This window comes from Anabrus simplex, chromosome 1 (genome assembly GCF_040414725.1).
Source record: "Anabrus simplex isolate iqAnaSimp1 chromosome 1, ASM4041472v1, whole genome shotgun sequence".
NCBI classification, from domain to species: domain Eukaryota; kingdom Metazoa; phylum Arthropoda; class Insecta; order Orthoptera; family Tettigoniidae; genus Anabrus; species Anabrus simplex.
This window is the reverse complement of record NC_090265.1, coordinates 1,155,598,610-1,155,616,759: the sequence shown is the minus strand read 5'-3', so window position 1 is coordinate 1,155,616,759 and position 18,150 is coordinate 1,155,598,610.

Sequence of the window (18,150 nt, the reverse complement as noted above, 5' to 3'; positions counted from 1 at the left end):
TTACTACCACCCTTAAATACTCTAATAACCATATGAAGAGATCTGTATTCCTTCTTTACAACTTCGTTAATGTGTTTATCCCAATGAATATGATTCCGTACATTAACACCTAGGTACATACAGTACAGTGATCCCCATGAGGTACTATCACCTCATCAACACAGTAATGAAAATTGAAAGCTCCTCTTGGTAAAATTTTCAACCTGACTTTCCATCCCGTTGATCATCATACCAATGTTTGCTCTCCATCTCAGAACATTGTCAAGTATTTTTCTTGAAGTCGCTTACAGTACTTCAACTTACTTATTACTCTGTACTGCATAAGACTTAATTTATTGTAAATCCAGTTCTTTATTCATAACATTTGTGTTCATAAGAGAACATAAAGGTCCAATACTATTTCCTTGCAGGACCCCACATTAATCGTTATAGCAGGGCCTCTCAAACGCCCAAAATCTCACGCGTGCAGACAGCGGCGCAGAGTTCCTGTGCACAGTGCATCGGTCCCGCTTGGCTCGGCTCGGACCAACGCTTCGTCTCTGGGCTACATGGTAAAGTTCGGCTCAACTCGGCTCGGATTTGGAGTGCTACGGTGCATGTGAGGAAGAGGGAGACAGGCGGAGCGAGCGAGACGGGCGTGGGGAAAGAGAGATACAGCGCTGTTGCTCCAAATCGAGGAGTGGGAGGGACTGCACTCTGGTCAACCAAGCGAAGTCGTCTTTTGCACCGTGCACAGTGCATGCACCAGGCGCATGCACCCTGAGAGGCACTGCGTTAGAGAATCAGATAATACCTCACCTATTCTATTTAAATACTCCGAATTGTTTTTTCCAGACATTTTGCCACCCATACAACCACTCTTTTGTTTAGTTCAATGGTTTACATTTACGTCAGTAGTCTCCCCTGATCTACCCTATCAAAAGTCTTGGATAGGTCAATAACGATACAATCCGTTTCACCTCCTGGATCTAAAATATCTGCTACAGCTTTCAGGAATCCTACAAATTGAGCATAACTGGAATTACCTACTTAACCAAAACTGCCTTCTATCAAACCAATCAGTAATTTCATAAAATTATCTAAGATTCAGAAGTAATGCTTTGCCAGAGCTTACGAGAAACACATAACAAACTGATTGGCCCTTATTTCAAGAAATCATCTCAATCCCAGCAGCTATTCTAGCTTCAAACTTTTATATCTTTTCGTAATTCTATTTATTATCAGAGGTAAATTTCAGTAATTCGCCAGTAATACTCTATTTGAACATTATCCTTATACCCAACTACCTTTACATACTGGTGGATGATTACTTCTGCCTTCTGTAAGTCCTCACTTATTCACTCACCTTGCTCATTAATCATCCCTGGAATGTCCTTCCTGGAACCTATTTCTGTCTTAATGTACCAATAAATATCCTTCGTTTGTTCCCTAAAATTATGGCTGCCAATAATATTTGCTATCATGTTATCCTTATCCGACTTTTTGCTAAATTCAACTTTCCAGTAAGTTCCTTCAATCTCTCCTTACTTCCTTACATCTGCAGGCATGAATCGTACTAACTGATAAAATAACTACACTGCAATTATTCTACTTAGACGTATTATAGTTATAAAATACCAGTAATAAGAGGCTAATTATGTACCCCTGTGGGTGGGGGCGGTAGAGCAACACCCACGGTATATCCTGCCTGTCGTAAGAGACGACTAAAAGGGACACGGGGGACTCTGAACTTGGGAGTGTGGATTGGCGACCACAGGACCCTTGGCTGAGTCCTAGTATTGCTTCCACGTACTTGTGCCGGGCTCCTTACTTTCATCTATCGTCTACCACCTCCCTTGGTGGGCTCTTGTTTTTTTCTGACCCCGAAGATATTACATATGAAGTTCTAGGGTGTTTTTTTTATTTTCACGCCCTTCGTAACCCTTGTCTTTCTTAGGCCGATACCTTCATTTCCCAAGGTTTCGGATCCCTTCCCTCTGATTAGTGTTATGTAGAGGGTGGTTGCCTAGTTGCACTTCCCCTTAAAACAATAATCACCACCACCGAAAGCTAACTACACTAATACGTTTATATAGGCGGATTAACATTAATATTTTTTGATATATTTCTTTTTGACCTGTTACAAGGATCTCGGCGACGCAATGATGAGAAAGGGCTAGGTTTCGCCTTAATTAATATATATAATTTTCCTGGTGTGAAAATGGGAATCCACGGACAACCATCTTCAGGGCTGTGGATGGCTTTCTGTCATTCGAATTCCCTTCCGAGTTAACATTTGGTTAACTGGGATCACCCGCTACTGTAACGTTCCTTTCTGTGTCGTTCCCCACAAATACTTCGCATCAGCGTTAGCACCAGATCTGTATACCCCCAAAACGACAAGTTTCCTATTACCTGTAGAGAGAAGTCTTACACCTAGAATTTCATGTTTCTCATCCTTAACGTTTTCGCACGTTACAAAACCTTCTTTCATCGGTATGAATACTTCCCCTCCTATCTTTCCCATCCTACCTCTGCGATAAACACCCCACTTCTGTGAGAGAATTTCTATATCCACAATATCACTTCTCAACCATGATTCAGTTCCTATTACAATATCTATTAAATTAATTCTATAGATTTCATTACAATACTTCTCTAGTTTAACACTATCACTTTTTTTGTTAAGAAGGAAGCCATACTTTCGAATGTCGACATAGTCAAATGAGACATAAAAATGTTTCCAGTCTGTGAAACACACAAAATTTCGATACAAATGATAACACTGTAAACATACCTGTAAAAAATACATACTATTATACAACGAATGACATGTTTTGTTCTATAAGAACATCCTCAGATTCTATGAAATCACTTAGTCATGCGTATATATGTTCAGTATTCTTTACCTTGGGTAAACTTGTCATTGATAGAGAATTAAGTGATAATATGAACAAATATTAACAAATAATGATATAGTTTTACAGGTATGTTTATAGTGTTATTGTTTATATTGAAATTTTGTGTGTTTGACAGATTGGAAAGATTTTATGTCTCATTTAACAATTTTGTCATCTTTATTCCACTTCCTGCGTCCTTTATTGTCATCATCGCTCACTAGTCTACTCCGTATCCCTGAGTATACCTCCCTATAACTCTTCTAAACAAATCCCCTAGGTCAGGGATGGCGGTCCTATGACACGCGTTCTACTAGGTGACACTTGAACACGACTTCTGTGGCACGTCAGACAACATACTAATATATTTTAATGTTTTTAACATGTAATAAATAGGTATAAAATCTAGCAACATTGCATATTTTAACATTACAATTTCATAAAGGAGTAGGTCTCAATTAATTCTATGGTCATATTTTTGAATTAGCTTAAAGCAAAACTGCTTCTTAAAATGTATGTTTAAAAAACATGTAATTTTCAGTGATGTCTACAAAATAAAGTAATGAAATATTCAGTCGAATGGATTTATATGTAATGCAATCTAGTACTTAAATGCAGTTATGTGGGGTTTCGTTATGATTATGATGGCACACTAGACGGAAAAATGTAACAAACAAGACCTATCATTTAAAGTTAAAAACTTCATGATTGTTCCGTATTGAATAGAGAAATAAGAAGATGTACAATATTATAGGGAAGGATCCACCTTTCAATACTCCGTAGTAAAAAGTAGTTACAACCTGTTTATTGGGACCGGTTTCAACACATTTCAAGTGTCATCATCAGCCAATTAGCGAAGATCTTAAAACAACTAATATATTGAACACAGGCAAAATATTAACATTGTATCATATCGTAGCAATTCAGTTAATGTTCAAAACACAATAATCACAGTGATTAGTTGTTTTAAGATCTTCGCTAATTGGCTGATGATGATACTTGAAATGTGTTGAAACCGGTCCCAATAAACAGGTTGTAACTACTTTTTACTACGGAGTATTGAAAGGTGGATCCTTCACTATAATATTGTACATCTTCTTAAACAAGACCTAGATTGACAAGCTAGTTGGTAAAGGTTTGCCATCCCTACCCTAGACCATTTGTACCATTGCGGTTCAAGTGATGGCCATCTGAACGTAGATCCCTACTCCCACTCACCCATTTGGATCTACAAATCTCACTCCCAATTTTCCACAGACCCACTCCATAGTCTCATTTAAATCCACAATCACTTTCAGTGTCCCTCCTATAGAGTATTCTACTGATAACAACATCTGCTTCTTTAAACGTCTCCCGTGCTATCGTAACCAGATGCCGCACATCCCCAAGTATGTTAGTACCTACTCCTGCTTGCCTTGTGTTGTTGGTATCAACGTACGAATTATCACCTCCTCCTAACCCTCCTCATTCCCTTCTAATTTCTTAACATCTGCCTTAAACGAATTTCTGGATAACATTCTACCCTGATTCCATTTCCTCCACACACTTTCCCAACATGCTTAACAATTGAATCAACCATGACAAAGCATCAACCCCACCTACTTCATTAGATCTTCTCCTGTCTTAGTCTCCCTTAACTTCCGGAGTGCAGAACCTACTTCCTCCCTATCACGATCCTGTTCGATCTCTTTCAACTTATCCTCCACTCTACGTTTTCCTTTCATACTTGTCCCTTTCTTCTTGCATCGCTCCTCCTCTGTAACACTTCTCTGCTCCCCACATACCCTGTGCTGTTCTACCGGTAGTGACTCATACCGATTCCTCGCCAACACGTCCCCTGAACTCACTTCGTGATGAGTTCCTTTAGTTCTCATTTTCCTTTCCTTTAAAACATTAGTCAACCTGTCCTCCACAAATTATCTCGCTTTTTTTCTCCTGTCTTTTGCCTACATACCGTGTCCCCTACATTGATTGAGGGAGACCTCATTCATTTCTGTCCTCCGTTTCAAGCCTAATTATGTCCTTCAAACTCGCTACATCTTCCCTCATCTTCCTCACACCCAGAGGCCCTACACCTGCCTCCATCAGCTATTCTTTTATTTCATCAAGGAAGTGTGAAGTAATGTGCAAATATCAACAGAAGTAAAATAGCGTATTCTATGAATAGAAATACATATTAGTATGTCAGAGGAAGGAAATAGTGTGTACTACACAAAGATTTTTAAAAAAATTTTTACAACTTGATTTACGTCGCACCGTCACAGATAGATCTTATGGCAACGATGGGGTAGGGAAGGGCTAGGAATGGGAAGGGAGCGGCCGTGGTATTAATTAAGGTACAGCCCCAGCATTTTCTTGGTGTGAAAATGGTAAAGCATGGAAAACCCTCTTCAGGGGTTTGAAACTACTATCTCCCGTATGCAAGCTCACAGCTCCGCGCCCTTAACCACGCGGCTAACTCGCCCGGTACTGTACCAGGGACAATTAGGCATGAGGTTTGTCAAAGGGGTTTCGGGTTCTTATGGAGTGGTACACAGAAGGGTATGCGAAATGATGGTATATTATTATTTAATAACATTTATTCTTTTCATTGAACTCGAAAGGTTGATTCCTTATCATTTTTCTTGATAATGATTTCTATACCGAAAATGGCTAGCTTTAGTTGAAGTTATCGAATGTAACGTATTTATAATGCACATAGACTTTTTAAAATGATGAACTTTTCTCCAAGTCTTTAGAATTCTTCTTAAATGAAAATAAATTATATCTTAAGGTAACAAATTCTTCTGATAATGTCTCTCTTGAAATAAGTTCATTTAGTGAACGGAAATAAATACAATATCTTATCACTTGTAACATAAATTCTGTTTTTGAGTTTATTGCACTCGAGACGCAAATCTATACTTATAGTTTACCTAAATTTAACACTAAGATTCGCAAAATTGTGAAAGTAGAAAATAAAGTTTGTCTTGTAAAATTCAATCTTGACCTTTAAACAATTGCGTTAGACCCAAATGATTGTAGTTCAAGTTTATAGTATTCGTCGAGCTACCCACTCCTAAGCCACTGATTTTACTGTTCCACGAATAAAAAGTTAGTCTGGTGGAACTACAAAGGTTTAGCACTTATATCACCTGTATTACTGGAACACTGGACTGGATTGGAAAGCATGTAGTTCAGTGAACCGCACGTTGAGTTCACTGTAATCGGATGTCGTGATGTCCGCCATGGTACCACGTTTGATTCCTTCGTCAAACCACAATCCGATGTCCCTCGTTGACAGGTGTAGATAATTGCGATAGGCACTCGTCAGGATTTATCGTATTAAAATATACTTGTAGAACACGAAAAAGTCCAACTCACTATCATTAACTTCGAGAGTGCCCTATTTTAATATGGCACATTATTTAGGATAGTGCACACGAGTGGGGTATTTCATCACAGGTAGAATATTTTAAGATTCTTGTACTAGAAATCATTTGTCCGTAATACGCCTACGTCTATCGTCCGTAATCATTATCACTCAGATATCACAGTATATTTATAGCACAGTTCAATTTTCCGTAAATCATGTCACTCGGAAATTACATAGTTCATTAGGAATAATTATGAGTGTCCTTATTTGGGAACGAAGTCAGATTTATAAGTAGTGTCACTAGGAACAGAGTTTGTTAACGAAATTATATTTCACAAATGTCGTTGCAAAAATCAAATTTGCCTTCACGTAATTTTATAAGTGTCTGGACGCAATAATAGAGTCTACTCATGAAGAGGTATTGTAAGTCTCGTAATATTTAGAAGTATTAACACACGCCAATAAAGTTCATTCGTGAATACAACAGTCTCTAAAATTCAAAGTTTGAATGTGGAAGAAAGAAAGATTGTAACTCAATGACTCACACTCGCCACGAATGTATCACCGTTCCACAGTCTTTAAATGTACACGTTAAATTACGATTGCGACCAGTGTATTTTAGAGGGCTAAGTAGTCTGTAATTTTCTAAGAAGTGTTCTTAATTCACACGTGATCGTTAGTATTAAAAAGCTTTAAGTAACTTCTTCTCACTGACGTCTTAAACTGTGGTTAGAAACATGAAGTTGATAACTATAACCACAATAAATCACTGTTCTATTGAAAAGCTTCTAAGTGAATTTACAAGTCTATATTCAATCGAAAAATGTCTAAGTGTCGTATCATTCACTGAATTCACACAAGTCTGTTTCGAAGATCCTTCGCGTACCGTACTAAGTTCGAGTGTCGAGTATAAATTCTTTACCTGAAATTTTAAAATGTTTGAATAAAGGCCATATTTAAGATCAATTTTAGATTAGCTGATAAATACGCTACAGCTGTGAGTGTTGAACTTGAACTACAACTGACCCTGTCAATGCCACTCTCCTTTTATATCCACTAGCCGGGCAATCACCTGTGCCTTGTGGAAAATTGCATTCCTATCTCACTGAATATTTTCCAATTCCATGGGTCGATATTCACCATAGTTACAGGAGTTTACGTTTAAACTATGGGCTACAAGGTGATGTAGTTTTTAAATTGAAATTCCAACGTGATTAGATTTTAGAAAATGTTCTGGAAATTTCTAGATCACCACGCACTGTTCACGTGCTATTACGTCACCAGTGACGTGGAACAGGTGATGTGTACTGCATGCTGAATGCTTGGCCGTGCCGTGCCGATGAGAACCTAAACTTAGGCCATTCCGTTACAATTGTCGGATTTTAGAATTTATGTTCCAAGTGACCAATGGTTCCTGGTGCAGTACACAAAGATTCCCCGAAAATAATGCAAGCAAGATACTGATAAAATAACTGCACTACAATTAGGCCTGTCCTAATTATAACTTACTAGGTATAACAGGTTAACTATGGAAATGTGTAGTTAAACTAAATATGGACACACAGGGTGCAACAAAAATGTAAGGCAGGACACACTCCTCACACGTAGACGAATAAATTATGTTATATGAACATGGGTCCAGAAAGGCTTTCTTTCCATGTTACACCCCATTTACTTCAACTCATAAATTATGGGAACCATGGACTGTTGGTTACGTCTGGTGACGGTGTCATTATCGTAGGTGCACTGTTGGTGTTTTATTTTACATGTCCCTGTTGCCATGCGACCTATGTCAATGCTTATTTAAAGATAACATCGACCGTTCCAGTGATCAGTGCAACCTTGGCAAACATGTATCAAAGCTCACGGAGGGCTTATTGAACATCTCCTGTGAGAAAGAGTTGCATGCGGTATGCTGGTACGTTCTGTTCTTGTGTGTTTTCCATGATTAATGAGTTAGAGACAATGAGGTGTTACATGGGAACAAAGCGTTTCCGGGCCCACATTCATAGAACATAATTTCTTCACTTATGCATGAATAATGTGTCCTGCAATTTGTGCCGTACATTTTTGTTACACCCTGTATAGGGTGGCGTACTACTTCCGTAGTAAAGTACTCTTGAGGTCAGCATTCGGCGACTTCCATACGAGAGTAAATTATTCCAAAGTATTTTAGTCCTTTCAAATACTCCTGGACTAAATTATAAACAAGTAAATAAAGCACAAATAGAGGTTAGAATTTACTCCCACGTCATGCAAGGAGTAAGCTACGATTAGACTTGTTCACTGATTAGAATAACGTGTCGTATACCAGAGGAAGACGTTTCAAACGTGTTTATGGATTACTTAGACTATATTGACGATCTCGGAGAAGGAAACGACAGAAATGTAATTGTGCGTACAGTGCGTGAAAGGCGAATTCGTATGACATGTACACAGAGAGAGACTTTAAGGAACGTTTTGGTCTTAGCAAGGGATTCTTTGCTTTCCTTCTAAATATACTTGGAGATCATTTACAACAAAATTCAGACCGGAATTAAGCTATATATCCCAAATTACAGTTGCTGTGTGTGCCTTGCTAGTATTTCGTACTGGAACATTTCAATTACTTGCCGGTGATCTAATTAACGTTCACCGCATGACTGCTGGCCGTATCTTTCATGGCGAGGTTAGATCACTATTGATGTTAAGAGGGAGGTACATAAATATGCCTGAAAATGATGATGAATGTTCGGAAAATAAAAGTAAATTCTTCACGTTGTCGGCTTTCCCACACATCGTGGGTCCAATTGACTGCATGCATATTCCCATTTTGTGCCCTCCCGTTGACAACGGTGAAGTTTTCAGAAATAGGAAGGGGTATTTTTCTATTATTTGTGATGCAAGTATGAAAATCATGAATATTGTTTGTCGATGGCCTGGCCCACGAATTTGGGATAATAGTGCTGTTGCAGCGAACTTAGGGCATGGTTTATATAATGGAATGTTAGTGGGAGATAAGGGTGATGCCTGTACAATATTCCTCATGACACCGTTCCTAGAACCAAATACACCTGCTGCACCAGTACAACACTGTTCATGCAGAAATCCGCAATGCTGTGGAACGCACTTTTGGAGTGAAAAAAAAAAAAAAAGATTACAAGTCCTTGAAAAGAAAATGCGCTTCACGCCTTCATCATGCGGCTACGCAATAGCAGGTACGTCCGTCCTCCACAAATTCGCTCTGGATGTACGCGATCTGTACGAAGAAACCACCGCCAGTTTTAATTTTTTTCCCACGTGTCCATGACTTTCTGATTTTTAGACTTCGCTTTTAAGTCCTTCCACAGAATTGTACGTTGCTCTTGACTGTATCTTCCACCCTTCGAAGCATTGAATTCTTTTGTCACGACTTTCCATGCATTCCTTTTCTTATGTCTTTAGTTGTGTTTCGTACAGTCTATATCCTATGCATAGATCTTCATTATCTCTACTAACATGCATTTATCTTTTCCGCTTACCGTACGTTTTTCCCCACTTCCTATCACACATAACATTTTTAAAGATTTTTTTAAAGAAAACATGCAAACACAACACCACTCCAGGTGTAACGAATAGAGTAAATTGCACTTCAGCTCTCCGAAGTTACTTCCGGAGTAAATAATTCCCGTAGTAGTTTACTTCTGTAGTATGGACTTATTTAGTAGATGCTATTTCCGAAGTAATTTACTCCAAGATGGTGCACGCCACCCATAGAGTAGACAGGGTTTTTATTATTACATTTATTTTTTCATTACGACTACTACGCACAAACAGAAAAAGTAAGCAACATACTATATAATAAGGGTAGCTACACTATAATTATAAACTGCACTTGAGCCTATCCTAAATAGAATAGGTTAACTAAAACAATAAAAATCTAGAAAGAAAAAAATTCATGTAGAGATTTCTTCTTCTACTACACAAATCTTAAGCAAATAATTAAGCAAATAATAAAATAACTACACTTGTTATTCTTCTGCTTCATCTATTACTGCTTTTCTCACACCTATGGGGTCGTGGGTGCGAACTGTGTTGCACATGCTGATTTGACCCTGTTTTTCGGCCGTATACCCTTCCTGACGCCAACTCAATATGAAGAGATGTAATGACTATTGCGTGTTTCTGTGGTGGTTGGTAGTCTAGTGTGTTGCCTGATTTTGAAGAGGAGAGGTTTGGGATAAACGACATATACACCCAGTCACCGAGCCACACATTCACTGTTTGTTCCGTGGTACAAGTATAGATCAAACATCCCCTATTCATGAGAAGCATTTATTATGTAAACCTGTACTACGCTGAAGAGAGAGTCGAGTGAGGACCAATAAATTATCTGATCATTTCGTGGACAGCCTCAGTGCACTGCAATCTACTTCCGAACAATACATCTAAAAACGCCGAGTAAACCTTTTCTATTGTCATGCGCTTAACCACTTTTGTGACCATAAAGTATATTAATGGTAATCCCAGCCTATCTGCTGATTATCCCAAGCAATAAATTAAGAGTTTATCTAATATGTTCGCCAATTGTGAGTGTAAAACCAGAAGAATGACTTATGGGAAGCGGACAAACAAAGGAAGAATATCATAAAAGAGCTCGTAAACGCAGTGTTACAGTTGAACTTTATTCGCAATAATTTGGTCTTTTAGTGGCCATCAATGAGACAGCGCAACGAGCCGAGATAAGCTCATCAAAGATTTATTGGAGACTCAGATTTCTTACCGGGGCATCAAACACTGGCCAGAGAAAACTCCCCGTGGCACATATAGCCCATTAGGCATCTAGGGTTGCCAAGGCGGCTGCTGCCCAGCCAGATAGCCAGCAGATATTAAAGGAGACAAACAGAAAATAATTCTATCTAATTATCAACGTGTTGAATGACAGTTAAACTTTCAGTAATTCTTTCCGAACACTACGACGGAAGAGACGTCCACCTCATTAACAATGTGAGAAATGACTTAAATATTTTATAGTTTCTTCCAGAAAACATACTAGAAAATAATTTTAGCTCATTACCTGTATGGGAATGACTTACACTTTTAATAATTTCTTCCGGATAACTTTTCAGGAAAGGAGTCTACCTCGTTATCAGTCTGAGGATTGCCGGTTAAACTTGCAGTCGCTTATACTGGATAGTCTTTGTAGGAAAGTAACCTACTTCGTTATCAGTGTAAGGGAATGGCTGTTAAGCTTTCAATAGTTTCTTCCAGATAACATGTTAGGAAAGGTGTCAACTTCATTATCAGTGTGGGGAACATGGGCGGTGCGTGATATTGTTATAGTGTTGCACAACTCCTAATAATTTTACACTTCATTTGTCGTCTTTTCTTCCAATTTGTTAGTTAAATTAACCTCGCACATATTATTAAATATGTTAAAATCAACCTTCTTTGGTCGTTTGATATACTAATACTTGGTAATTGATCAATAGATGCTGCCGGCTTCGAATCAAACTCAGGGGGTTTGCTTTTCAACGGCAACACGCAAGTGATAAGCATCAGGTACCACGCTCGCCGGTATCAGTCCCTGGGTGTTGCACAGGACCAGCAAACCCCCTATCGAGTAATAACTCCGTTAGATTGCACCACTCTCCGGAGATGACTTCATGCCGGCTTTCTCTCCTCTCGTAATGGTAATTTCTTTTCCACGCTATTAGGGTACGCCATACCGGTCCACACACAATAACATTTTGCATCAATGAAAAGGTAGGAAGAAAATTTTCAATTCAAGTGAGGTAAGACTGTAGTTATACAGCGTAATTAGCCTCTTATTTCCTGTGTTTTAATTGCCGGGTATATTTCAGTATTAATAAGAATGTAGTACATTATTAAACGTTAATAGTGTTTCCTGATATTTCTGTAACTTTCTGATATAAGTCGCCACTGGTGGGAAATGACTGTTAACAGTTCATTAGTTTCTTACGAATAATATGCTAGGAAAAGTGATCTGATTATCAGTGTGAGGAATGACAATTGTACTTTAAATCATTTCTCACGCACAATATATCAGGAAAGGATTCTATCTCATCATCAGTGCAGTAGATTAATATTAAACTTCTAGTCGACTTTTAATATGTCGAGGTAGGCTGTATGTTTCATTAACAGTTCTGGATTTCAGTTCCCTATGAGTAGAAACAGAGTGATGGAGTGTTCTTTATGTTCTTTGTTGATCAAACTTTGAAGCAATCATTATTTTTCAGTGTGAAGGTAATGGAATAACGATGGGGTGCGTAAACTTGGCTTCATATACATATTTTATGGAATACCTAATACTAGCTCTGGGAGAAGGTAAGGTGGGTTGGGAGACAGTGGGGTTTAGCTTAATAATTCATGAACGAGGCTTAGGTTCTCTGCAAAACCAAACCCCGTCTACCTGTTCCTCATTCGCCACGTAATGAAGAAAGACAGTGTTCATCAACCGTTTAGTGTCCCTCTAGACTTCTCATCTCTCTACAGATCATAGATTTACTACAGCCCTAGGGCTCTTATGAGGTAATATATTCCAAGTACATTATAACCTCAGAGGTCCATTGCTCCTGAGTAATCCATCCACTTTCATAGCTGGGGGAATTGTTGGGCTCGTATAAGTAATATTCTCAGCATTTGCTTACGAAACGTTCAAAGCAGTATCCGCGAAGTCTTCCATACCTACTCGGGAAAGAGTCTTTTACTGTTCGTAAATTCAGTATAAGGTCAAACAGAATTGTCAGCCCTAAAGGCTGGTCACCTGTGTCCAAGAGTTTAACCTCGTACTACTGAAGGTTGGGCGAATTTCAAGGGCCTTTTGACCTTCCGGCCCTGCGGAGTATTGGTAGTGAGCCTGCATCTTACCCACAGGTTCGAATCCCGGTCAGGTCAGTTATTTTTGCCTGTAAATGAGGGCATATTCGAGGTACACATCTCTGCCACGTTATACCTTTCAGTGGATGATCCATGAAGACCACGAACAACAAAGGTGAAAGATTACAGCCATCTCTAATCCCCTGCGAATACCTTGAACCACGAACTCACTCTGCCATCAATTCTTACTGCAGCCCAATTCTCAGCATAAATGCCTTGTATTGCTTTCAATAATCTACCCTTAATCCCACAATCCCTCATTATGGCTAATATATTTATTGCCCTCTGTACTCCGTAAGATGTCTTCTTTAGATCTACTAACATAAATGTCCATTCCTCTCTTACCATATTTTCGATTACCTGGAGCATTTTGAAATTCTGATCCTGACATCTCCTCTGCGGTCTGAAACCACACTAGTTTTTTCATACCCTCAAAAACTGATAGCACCCTGTCTTCCAAAATGCCGATGTACACCGCGCCTGCTATACTGATTAATACCAGGCGAATTGGCCGTGCGGTTAGGGGCACGCGGCTGTGAGTTTGCATTCGGGAGATAGTGGGTTCGAATCCCTCTGTCGGCAGCCCTGAAGATGGATTCCCGTGGTTTCCTATTTTCACACCAGTGCTGGGGCTGTACCTTAATTAAAGCCATGGTCTCTTCCTTCCAACTCCTAGGCCTTTCCTCTCCCATCGTCGCCATAAGACCTATCTGGTGTCGGTGCGACGTGATGCCACCAGCATCTTTACGCACTTAGCTAAAGGTGCACATTCGGGATTTTTCTTGAAACTTTCAGCCTCCTGACACTTTGAGTGAGGATAGGATTTTTTTTTTGTTTTCAGTTTAAATGATCCTGAAAAGACGGTTAGGCTACAACTTTAGAATTATGGTCGGCAATACTAGGAAATTTACTGCACAATTCACATTTCGTAATTCTTTCTTCATAGCGTTGCCACGGTAGTAATTCAAGCCAGAATTGCTGAAATTTCCGTTTGCCTGGCAATTGAAATTTCAACTATTTTCAATGTTTGACTTATCATTGTCTTGAACACCATAAATTTCACACTGGTCATTGTTGTCATGGACACTACAATCGACACTTCCATCATGTGCTTTCTCACATTCACTCTCCTCTGTATCACTTTGTTTTACATTTACGGGCCTGCTTACGAAGAAATCAGAAAAAGTGCACTGTTTTTTACTCGCATCAGTCAATTTCTGCGGCTTTGTTCGTTTCATTTCGCCAATTTTCTCAAGTACAGCACAGAAATGTAAAACACGTAAGGTACTACAGTAAGACACCAGCGTTAAATGGCTTCCGAGTTCGCGTGCTTCGATGTCTGATGCAATGCAGCCAATTTTCCACCACCGCACACGAATGAAAACAACCGTATTTCTAAAGTGCAAACCGTTCAATACAAAAATGCTGTAATTAAATTTAAAGTACAAATAATGTTCAGTGTAACTACAAGAATTGATAAACCGTCATTCCGTATGTTTAAAATGCAAAGAATGAATCCCACGGGAATTTATCAGCACTGCTTTGGCGGCAATAGTTTAGGAATAGCTAATCACTTTTGTTCTCGCGCCTGACATTCAGGAGCCGTCATCGGCTAAAATCGCTCATTATCGTCGTGGCAGGATATTTACACACACACCCTCCCTCTGCTTGACCTTTTCAAAACTAAGGTTTTCACTTTCCTCGAGCTCAGTGTATTGCGGAGTATTGTGAACATAATCATAGGTCCACGCTCACAATGCCACTGCGTGCCCAGTTTATAATCAGTTCTAACGCTGCTTCGTACACATGCATTATTTCTAACATCTTAAACAGAAAATAACTGGCTAATATTATTAAAAAGGTGTACATCTACTTACCAATATTCACATTATCATATCGTTATGATGGAAGCCCATATAGTATTTTAGATGCAGAAGTTACATGTAAATATTACTGCTTCACTTGAATGTTTCACCTTAAAATGACGATTCAATTTTCTATAATTAAAGCATGTAGAACACATGTTAAGCACACCAAGTTACTCACGATTACTTTAGAATGAAATAATACACTAGCTTCATTAATAATTTCACTCAAGAATTCTCAAAAATGAAATAAAGTCCTTGTTTTAACAAACTTCATCTGACTACCGCAAGCTACAGATTGAGAGAAAGCATATTTTTGCGCGGGATACTTGGGGAAAGCATACACTACAAGAAAGAAAAGAAAGAGTAGTCTGTCTAGAATTAAAGGATGTACCGGTAGAACAACATACTGGGCACACGAAATTATTCATGACTCTTTTATAATTCAATAATACAGTAACTTAATTAATCATTTCATTCCCAGATTGTCAAAGAATCAAAGGTGAGCAGAACTTGTGATGACATGATGCGATCGGCTCTATGAGCCGAGTAACAACGAATATAGCTGATAACGGCTCACGAGTGTCAGTCGCTAGACGGAAGTTTGCTAGTCACGGGAATGAAGGCGGTAATATGGTGTTTGTGGAATTATTTAACGTCGTAGCTCTCTGTATTTCTCCACAACTCTGGTCTGAGCCTTGCACTCGGCTGCCGATAACTGATCATCTGTAATGGAACTCGAATTGTTATATTCTACTTGTTTGACGGGTTACAACGATGTCTCTCATGATCGCGAAGCAACTCTCGCGCAGAACTGAAACGTCAAGTTCCAAAAGAACGAACCGCCAATTACAGAATTCCAAGACTGCCAAAAGCAGTGAACATGTTTATTGCCGATATTAGAATATATGAGCTACAGTAAACACGCGAAACTCTATAAGTTACTACTTGTTACTATACAAAGTGGTGGTGGGGACGTACATTAAGGGAACTCCGGATTTCGGAAAATACATTTTCAAAACGTAATTTGAAGATTCAGGCCCCAGATAAAAAAAATTTCAGGCGCCATGGCGACTGGGCGCCCGGTATTTTTCGATCACTGGTTATAGTTCTGGTGCCCCTACCCTCCCATGCGTTGCGGTGAACAGTCTTATGCTTGGAGATTGTATTCGTAAATGCTAATCCCACACTAGCAATGAAGTCCAGTAAACACTTCAAATTCCTATTATCTTCCATTTCTTCCCCACATTTACTCATCACCTTCTAATATCCTTCAGTATCATTTCCAACTTTCGAGCTCAAATCGCACATTAACACTATACTGCCTTTGCATAAAACTTGTGAATTTAATCTTTCTTTGCACCCTTACATCTTCCCTTACTGAAATACTATTAATTCCTGACACATCCAGACTCGTCCTCTTTGCTTACTCAGCCAGTTCTACTTTATTTCTACCATAAGCCCCATTAATGCTGATAGTTGCCCATCAAATTCCATTTCGTTCGCCAAGTTGTTTTTAGGGAGTCCCTCGCCTGACAAATGGAAGTTGGACTCCGTTACTCTCAAAGGTCCGAGGCTTGCTTAACATATTCTGACCGAGCGAGTTGGCCCTGCGGTTACGGTCACGTAGCTGTGAGCTTGCGTCCAGGATATGGTGGGTTCAAATCCCACCGTCCCTCCGATCTCCGTAGTGCACAAACCACTCACCTCAAACTTTTTTCTCGGCCGGGTGGCCCACATCTCTAATCGCAGCCCAGCCGAGCTCAAAAAAGCACAAATAGGCAGACGCCTAGTTGGCAGTCGCCTCCCCAATACCATGCCCTATGTACTCCTCCCCTGGGTAGATCTCTCTATCCCAGAGATAGAAATACAGCAAGGACTACAAACACAGTATGCCCAAGTTGTAAAATCCTTTCGTGTAATAGATGGCCGAACGAAGAGACCTTCAGAGCACATCTTGCTACAAGTCATGACCGACCAAGAAGTGCACCGCCTAATACTGCAGGGAGTCAACCTCAGGAACTACAACTACGTGGTAATAACACCGCCACAGAACATCCTAGACCAACTTCAAGCCAAACCTGAATTAATTCCCATCCTCCATGAGCCTCCAATAAAGACAAAACCATTGCCACTCTCCCTCCCTATCACAACCACTACCACAACCATCATAACCACTACCAGCACCCATGCCACAACCACAACCGCCACCAGCACACCCTGCCACTCCTTCCCGGTCATGACATCAACCCTCCCCCGCCTTCCCATCTACCAACCCCCCAGTCCACAGCAAACAACGTCCGAAATAACTCTGCAGGACTATACCGCTGACCAGGTAACACCATCCGAACAAGAGTACTACACCGACCGAGCAACGCCGACCGAGCAGCCACCATCTCCCATGTCCATCCACAGCTGTGTACTGCGTGGCATCAACCCGGACATCCCTACAAGAGCCATCATTCAGGAACTCCGCACTGCAGGCATCCCAGTGAAGAAGGCCATAAGGATCCGAAACAACCATGGCCCTACCTATATGGTCCGCCTGCAACTACCATCGGAACGAGATGTACAACAACTCATCAACAACGGAGCACAAATCTACGGAGAACATCACCGAGTGGAACCCTCCTTTTCACCACCCCCATCCACCCGCCAACCATCAGCCACTATGCATCCCCGCCCCCGGCCACCCCCCACACAAATTCCACCATATCACCAAGCTCTCCCACCTCTCCCCCACTCCAGCCCCTACCAGCCGCCCACACCCTCACTGGATCTCCTCCACTTCCTCATCCTGTCTCTTCACAACTGTACCACCACTCTTCATCTCCTAACCTCACACCTGCTCCCAACCATGGTCATCCCACCATACCCACAGTCAAACCTAATCCCAAATCACATATACTAAAATTGTAACCCCTAGTATAACACCAAAATTGTAAATCAAATGTAAATATGAAACACCATTGTATCTATGTATAACCATTGTATCCAAAAATGTAAATATGAAACACTATTGTAACACCATTGTATCTAACCTAATAAAAAGCACAAGAGCAGATACTGCACACTTAGCCAAGAGGCCAAACTCCTTCACATCTCCAAATCCCAAAGCTACTTCCCTCTTAACTTCAAACCCCATCAAATCCCTAAACCCCGCCAAATCTCCTGGCCAGAGAGAAGGCGTAACCTT